Here is a 7,673-nt window from a genome sequence, read left to right on the forward strand (position 1 = left end):
GGTGGTACTTCAGCCAGTGACGACAAGAAGAAAGCAAAGCGTGCCAAGCTTAGTGGCTAGATCACATGCAGTATAGTCACTCCATCAGTGGCTGGTACAGACTGCCCAATCATAATGCTTCTCCGGTAACAGTCTTCTTATCTCTCTTTAATCAGTTTGCTTTCTTCTTCTTGCAAAGACAGTTTATTATTTGAAAAATCTTATGGTTTTGTTTTCTTATTAAAGTTGTTTGGTTTTCATTCTTATCTTGGTTATGAAACTAAGATAATTTATGCCTACTTGTTCATTGTCACTACTATACTCATGCATATATGAAGGACATCAAACGGGCCATGCGTTTAGTTTATGTAATTATCCAAGTGATTAATTTGTCCTATTGGTTGGAGTCAGTGATGGAGAAAAACCAAATTTCACAATTCATGTTTGTTATGTATATGAATCTGATCATTGTATATGTAGTGGAACATGAAAAAAAAAATGGCAAATGGACTACGTACTTAAGAATTCACATTGTTATAAATCCAATGCATGCATGGATTTGTTAAGTCCAGCTGTTAATGGCAAAAGATATTCATGCCAAAAATTGAAGAAAATATATTCAACCATTAATACAAATAACAAGAGATATGGAAACAAAACAATACGTATTCCAAAAGAGATTCGGTCTCTGACTCGAAGCTCAACACGGCATATTCATTACCGCACTGCAGTCTCCACCGATTCTCCTTCTACCTTCCCAGAGAGGTCTTCGACGCCTGAATAGAAAACCGGCTGACGTCTCATCACGTAAGCAATAGTATACCATCAAACGGCTTTGCCAATTAGCTTCATTAGGTTTTTGTGGTGGATCTGACCAGGGTCAAACCAACCTCCAAACACCACATGCTTGCATCAATATCATCCCTTTATTTATCACAGTTTGGTTCATCATATCTTACTTATTTCTCTTTTGTGTGTTTGTTTAAGGAACTGCTGTCCCTCAACACTATGGTGAAACAAACCTCCGAAGATCCTCTGCATCTAAGAGGTATTTTGAATTTACAAGTTATTTTTTTTATCAAAGATTAATTATTTACATCTTATTTAAATAAAGTTAATTTCCATTGTGGTGAGCTATCAATTTCCGTAAGAGAAAAAAGTATATGACTGTGCCTTTTAAATTGACGCAGGAAGCGGTAATGTAAATTTTATAAGTTTAGACTTACTTTCTATTGTAAAACTAAAAATTTAAACTGATTTTTTTAATGAAAATTCACATATATTACAACAAGGAAAGTGACAATGACAAATTAATTTTCAAAAATCCCAAAAAAACCATAAAACCCAATACAACCGGAATTTTAACTCTGCCTTATTATCAATCTTGAATCAAAAACAATTTTATTATTCAAATATTAATTTAATACTTTAATCCAAACCTCTAATAAAACAAATATACAAGTTGTAAATGCACTCCATTGTTTCATCATTACAGGAGTTTGCACCTGTCTAAAATGCAATTTTTATTTTTACTTTTACAAAAATTGTTGTTCTTTCTTTGAAAATTCTTAAAACCGGAAAAGACTTCGTTTTGGGTTTTATGATTCTTTGAAAATTTTTTAAAAATATGTTTAAAAAAAGAAGGCTTTGTTTTGTTAGAACCAAAGGTAGGTCAATTTCCAGCCCCCAAACTGTTAAAAAACGAAAATCAATTTTATCTCCTTTTGTTTTTATTTAGCCGAGCCTTCTGAGATGATTGAAATTTATATTTATGCCAAAGTTTAAGATAAAACGGAAATATGATTTTTATCTGTATATTGCCAAAACCTATATTTCATTTTAATATATTTTTCATTAGTCACATCTTATTAACCTATATTTCGTTTTAATATATTTTTCATTAGTCACATCTTATTAACCTATATTTCGTTTTAATATATTTTTCATTAGTCACATCTTATTGAATTTTATTTGTTTATAATATGTTTTAAAACATACCAAAATAAAGGAAAATATTTTTAATAAATAAGGAAATTATTAACTTACTTAACAATTAAAAACAAAAAAATGAAACTGATATATTTTAATCAAAATTCACATAACAAGGAAATTGACAAAGACAAATTATTTTCGGTAATTTAAGCTAGTTACCCGGTTTAAACTCTATGATTGACAAAGATTAATTATTTGTAAACAAGGAAATGGAAGAGGGTACTTTCTTTGTTCCAATTTAATATAACTGTAACATATTTTGATGACAGTTTCTTCAGGCTTAACTAAAACTGAATTAAAATTTAATTGCAGCGTAAACTTCTGATAGATAAATTAAATAACCAATTTTTGGAAATCTGTTTTCCAGAAAAGGAATCCAAAGATTTGAAGAAGATTTGTTATTGTTTACTTATTAATATTTGTACCTTGAATAAAATAAAATAAAGATATGATGCTAATATTATAAATCCATTTCGTATAAAAGTTGCTATATTTGAAATCACATGTCCCATTGCAACAGCTACATAAAATAAATAGAACAATGCTATATATATTTTGATGTAAATTTAGTTTAATTACTTAATTTAATAAATAAATTTTGTTATGTACTTTTATCTTATAATATTGTTTGTGTGGATAAATATATTTTCGTCCAAAATTGTGTAAAATTGTATTTCTTAAAAAAACTAGAAAATATTAGCAATTCAATTTGGCATTTCATTAGAGGTGTAATTTTGGATATATAATATCTCTACTATTTGGTTATTATTTGAATATATTAGATAACATTTACTTTTTCAATTCAACTAAGATATTTTTATTATACATATTAAAATTTTGATTACTTTTGTTATTTTCATATCGTTTGATTTTTGCCTTAGATTTGTATATATATTAGTAAGATTATGTATAATTTAATATATGTTTTAAGAGAATCAAACAGTAAAACTAAACTAAAGTGTTAATACCAGAAGATAGTTTCTTTTGTAAAGTTCTAAAAAATGTATGCCCTTAATTAAAATTGCATGTTTTACAGTGACATCTCACATGCAACACATTCTTCAAAGAATCCACCAACTTCAGGAAGGGATTTCAGTGCGCCATATCACGGTATGTATAAGAAGTGTTTGGGACATCCGAAAACACCAAACAGATAATACTCAAATTTACATCGGCTTCATGTGCTATGACCACCACGTAAGCCTTTATTAAAACTTTAACATATACATATATATGTACTTGGTTTAAACTACTCACTATTTACTTAATTGGTTCGGCACAACAAATTTTGTTCACATTCAGGGACAACTATTAGAAGGTTGACTCACCGGAAACATTCAGCCAAATGACCCAAAAAATTTAACCGAGGGAGATATATATGAATTTTCAGGATTTTCTGTCATACATAATTCACGACATCGAAAACTCACTCAGCTGCCGTATTACATTCAGATCGACCAAAACACAATTACATCGAAAGTTACAGACATCGGTCCAATATTTCCAGTTCACAATTTCTCTCCTCAGAATTACAAAAATCTATTGCGCTTAGCCACTACCCCTACCTACTTACCAGATAAGTAAGTCAGCTCAATATCAATTAAACAAACATGGATTTTTGTTCTAACTCAAAATCAATGTGTAGATGTCGTCGGGCAGATACTCATAATACAAAAAAGAAATCCATACCACCCAAAAGTCAATATTGATGCCACGATTGGTCTACGGCTGAACAGGTAAGTCTAACACAATAGGTAAACACGAAATCATAATTCTCCTCATACATACACCTCTATCTCAGGTCGACAATGGTTAAACTCATACTGTACGACAAGCAAGCAGCAGATTTTATCATCCTATAAAACAAGAAGAATAGAAAATTTAAAGTTGTCATCATCACAAGCATAATTCCTAAACTTTTCCAAAGTAAATAATTTTTTTAAACACATCAAAAAATAATACAGATCTAAATTTTTTTTTCCAACAGAACAATAATATCCAATATTTTCCATGGCAAACTACTACTCAGTTCATCACCAGCAACAAATTTCTACTTCAACAAATCAATTGATTACATAAAATATTTCAAAGGGCGATTAAGAGATCATGCAAAAGCATGCAGCAAAGAGTGACTTTAATTCATGCATCATTAGGATTATTATTCTCTTTCCCACACAATTTGATACCTAGGTTTATTTATATTTTTAACTATTTTATCATTGTTTTTTTTTTAATCTCTACTTCTCTACAAAAACTAAAACTAAACTTCTGTCTTTCAAACTTTTCAAATCAATTTAAATATATAGAGAATAAATTAAAAAACATAATCCGCGCGTACCGCGAACAACGGATCTAGTATAACATAACACGTGTTGCCATACGTTGCGCTGTTGCCCTCCGTAATATTTTTTAATTAGTGTAAATTTGTATTGAATTTTGAAAATGCCCTTGTTAAAAATTTAATTTTGAAATGTCGTAATAATGTTTTTTAGTTTTGTCCCGGATAACTATTGTTGCAGATCGGCCATTGTCTTTTTTTTTGGTAAAAAAACTCTTTTACCTGTTCAAATCCGCCATTGTTTTTTTTTTTTTTTTTTTTTTTTTTTTTTTTTTGGTAATTCTGGTATCTGGGCATTCCCACCTATCCCCGTAGGGGGTCCAGCGCTCCAACGGAAGGGATGTTAAATCCGCTGTGGCCGGGGCTCGAAGTCGTGATGGCGGGCACCTCAGCCGAGGTTCCTTTACCACCAGACCACGAGGCCCGGTTCAGATCCGCCATTGTTGCATGCGCAATGCTAACCAAGCTTTCAAAGATGGTCTGAGAAATTTTAACTTTGAACAAAAATTTCCTAAAAACTAAAATACTTGTCAATTTTCAATAATGTTTGGATAACACTCATCAGCTTCTTCTCTTTTTAACCTCCTTTTCTATCTTGTTTGCTCAAATGATTGTTCTTTTTTTATTCGGTGACATCTTTATATTATTGTAAAAAGTGATGTTACAACAATTAATTTCATTTGCGTACAAATAAATAACAACTACTTGCATTTTATAACAAAACTTGAATATAAAATATTTGGAAAAGGCAAAAGAACAAGAATAAAAAGGGGTTAGTTGTCTCATTGCTCCAAATTGGTTCATTATTTCACTAACCGTGTAGAGAATATATATCTAAAATATGTAATCTATACTATTAAAAAGAGAAGTCATGACTTGTTTCATGTGTGATATTTTAAATGGACCATCCCTAGAAAGTTGCTTACATTATTTTTTTGTATTTTCATAACAATATCCTAACAAGATATTTAATTATCATTTTATTTCATCAAAATATTATTAATAATGGATCATTCCTTAAAATTTTATCAAATTTTACATGAATTAATTATAATATTTATATTTTTAATTGAATAACAATAAATATTTTTTAAGAAAGTTCTAAAAATCTTTTTAAAATATTTTCGGAATAAATTTAAATTCTATATCCAAAAGTAATTAATTTTAATTTTAGTTATAATAAACTATAATTAGAAATTAAAATTTATTTTATTTTTTATTTATATATGAAATGTAAAATTATATAAAGTATTATAATTATATATTCACTGATAATAACAATCTAAACTGATTAATTTTCAAAAATAAAATTTACAAAGACTTTGTTAGAAATATTCATTTCTATTTCAAATTAAAAGAAGATATTTTATCCAACTTAATGTATTTCTCAAATATGATATTTACTACAAACATATTTTGAAGTACAATGTATTATAGTTTTTTTTTAAAAGAAATTCTTTACAGTATCTCATAAAATATATTTTCTACTGTATAGATCCAATTTAATTTGCTTTCATATAAATTTAAAATAAAAAAGTATGTAAAGTAATATTGTTACATAATAAAGTTTCCAAAATAATTTTTGTTACAAAAATATAAAATTTATAATAATAATATATAAGCCACGTAAACATAGCTATTATAAAATTACATAATATATAACAATAAATTACGTTAAGTTATTGATAAATTTTGTTATATAAACTAAAACATTTTAGTATATAAATAAAAAAAACTTGCACGGTTGCGCGGGTCAAGATCTAGTCTTTTATTAAAAGAAAATAAGAAAGGGAGCAGGAATACTTTGATGGCTACGATTTGATGGCTCAATAGAAAAAAAATGCGTACGTACAATATAATTTTTATGAAATAATATTTGAGATATTTTAGAAAATTAATTTTAAACTTAAATTTTGTTACAGTTAATTTTTAATAAAATAATATTTTATTAAATTCATACATCTTATAAAATCATAATATAAATTAATATTATTAATTTATAGAGATTTTAGGTTCTATGAACCAAACTAATCAATATACTTTTAAATTCTAATAGTTATTTAAGCAAATATACTTTATAAAATGGGCCCTTAATTAATTCTTCAAAAAGTAGGCCGTTGGCCTTTTTCGTCAACTACAGACGGCCCTGGTTACAGTCATGTGGAAACCTTTGTTTAATTGAAAAAGGCTTAGTGCGGAACCCTTTGTTCGTCTCTATCTTCTTAATTACGCAGCTTCTTGTGTACTGTGTACAGTATGAAGTTTGAAACACTGTCATCATCACGACTGTTGGTTGCATCTTATTAACCTCAGAATCAGTCAAACATACTCTTTCTTGGACAATAAGATAATAACAAGGTCAGAAACAGTTCTTCGGGTAACAAATTGTTGGACCGTGTTCGATCACAAGTTTATGAAAGATCCACTGCACACGTACCGCATCTAGTTGGAAGAAGTGTGATTCACGAAATACCATGCAACGTAACATTAGACCATGATTATCGCGGGTTCTTAAGTTTTATATTTTTATTTTTTTTTTCTAAAAAAAAAAAAGCCCAATCGCATTGGCCCGCAAACAGTGTCAAAACCCCCCAATTACTGATCCTTATTTGGTGATTTTGGAAGTGATTTTTAAATTTTTATGGGATCTACACCGTCAGTGGAACCCACATTTTGTCAAAAAATATTCCTAAGAACTTTGGGATGTTCATGTTCTTAGTCATGGGAACAAAACTAACGGGTTTACCAACTCTATTGATAGCATGGATGCACCGGAGAGTTTTGTCAGAGTAATGAGGATTATTACAACACAAAGGACGTAGAATTGTATGGATTACCAGACGAAAGAAGTATATACTGATCTGGACATCATGTAGTTCTATAGAAACCCTTCTTTGAACATTTGACGAGAGGACGATAAATTTTAAAGACAAATTTCAATCTTTAGTTTTCGCTCTTAAGCAGCTACCGTATAATCAAATTCATTGGATACCCTTTTAGTCAATAAAGCTTGACTTTATGATACTTTTGCTCTCCATCCAGTCTCGTGTTTATACTGACTAAAACGTCATAGAAGAAACGAGAAAGTCACCTCCTCTTGTCTTATCGCATATTTCATCGTTATTTATTTCGGATTGTATTATCTCCTAGAACCTACTCTCTGAAGTCAGTACATTGAAGCTCATTCCTAGGGCTGGGCAAATAAACCGAACCCGAAAATCCGAACCGAACCCGATCCGATAAAAATGAATCTGAACCGATCCGAACCCGACATAAATACCGAATGGATCTTGTTTTATGGTATTTCGGGTTATGGGTATTATCCGAACCGAACCCGAAATTAAATGGATATCCGATAGAACCT

This window comes from Brassica oleracea, chromosome C3 (assembly GCF_000695525.1).
Source record: "Brassica oleracea var. oleracea cultivar TO1000 chromosome C3, BOL, whole genome shotgun sequence".
Lineage (NCBI taxonomy): Eukaryota > Viridiplantae > Streptophyta > Magnoliopsida > Brassicales > Brassicaceae > Brassica > Brassica oleracea.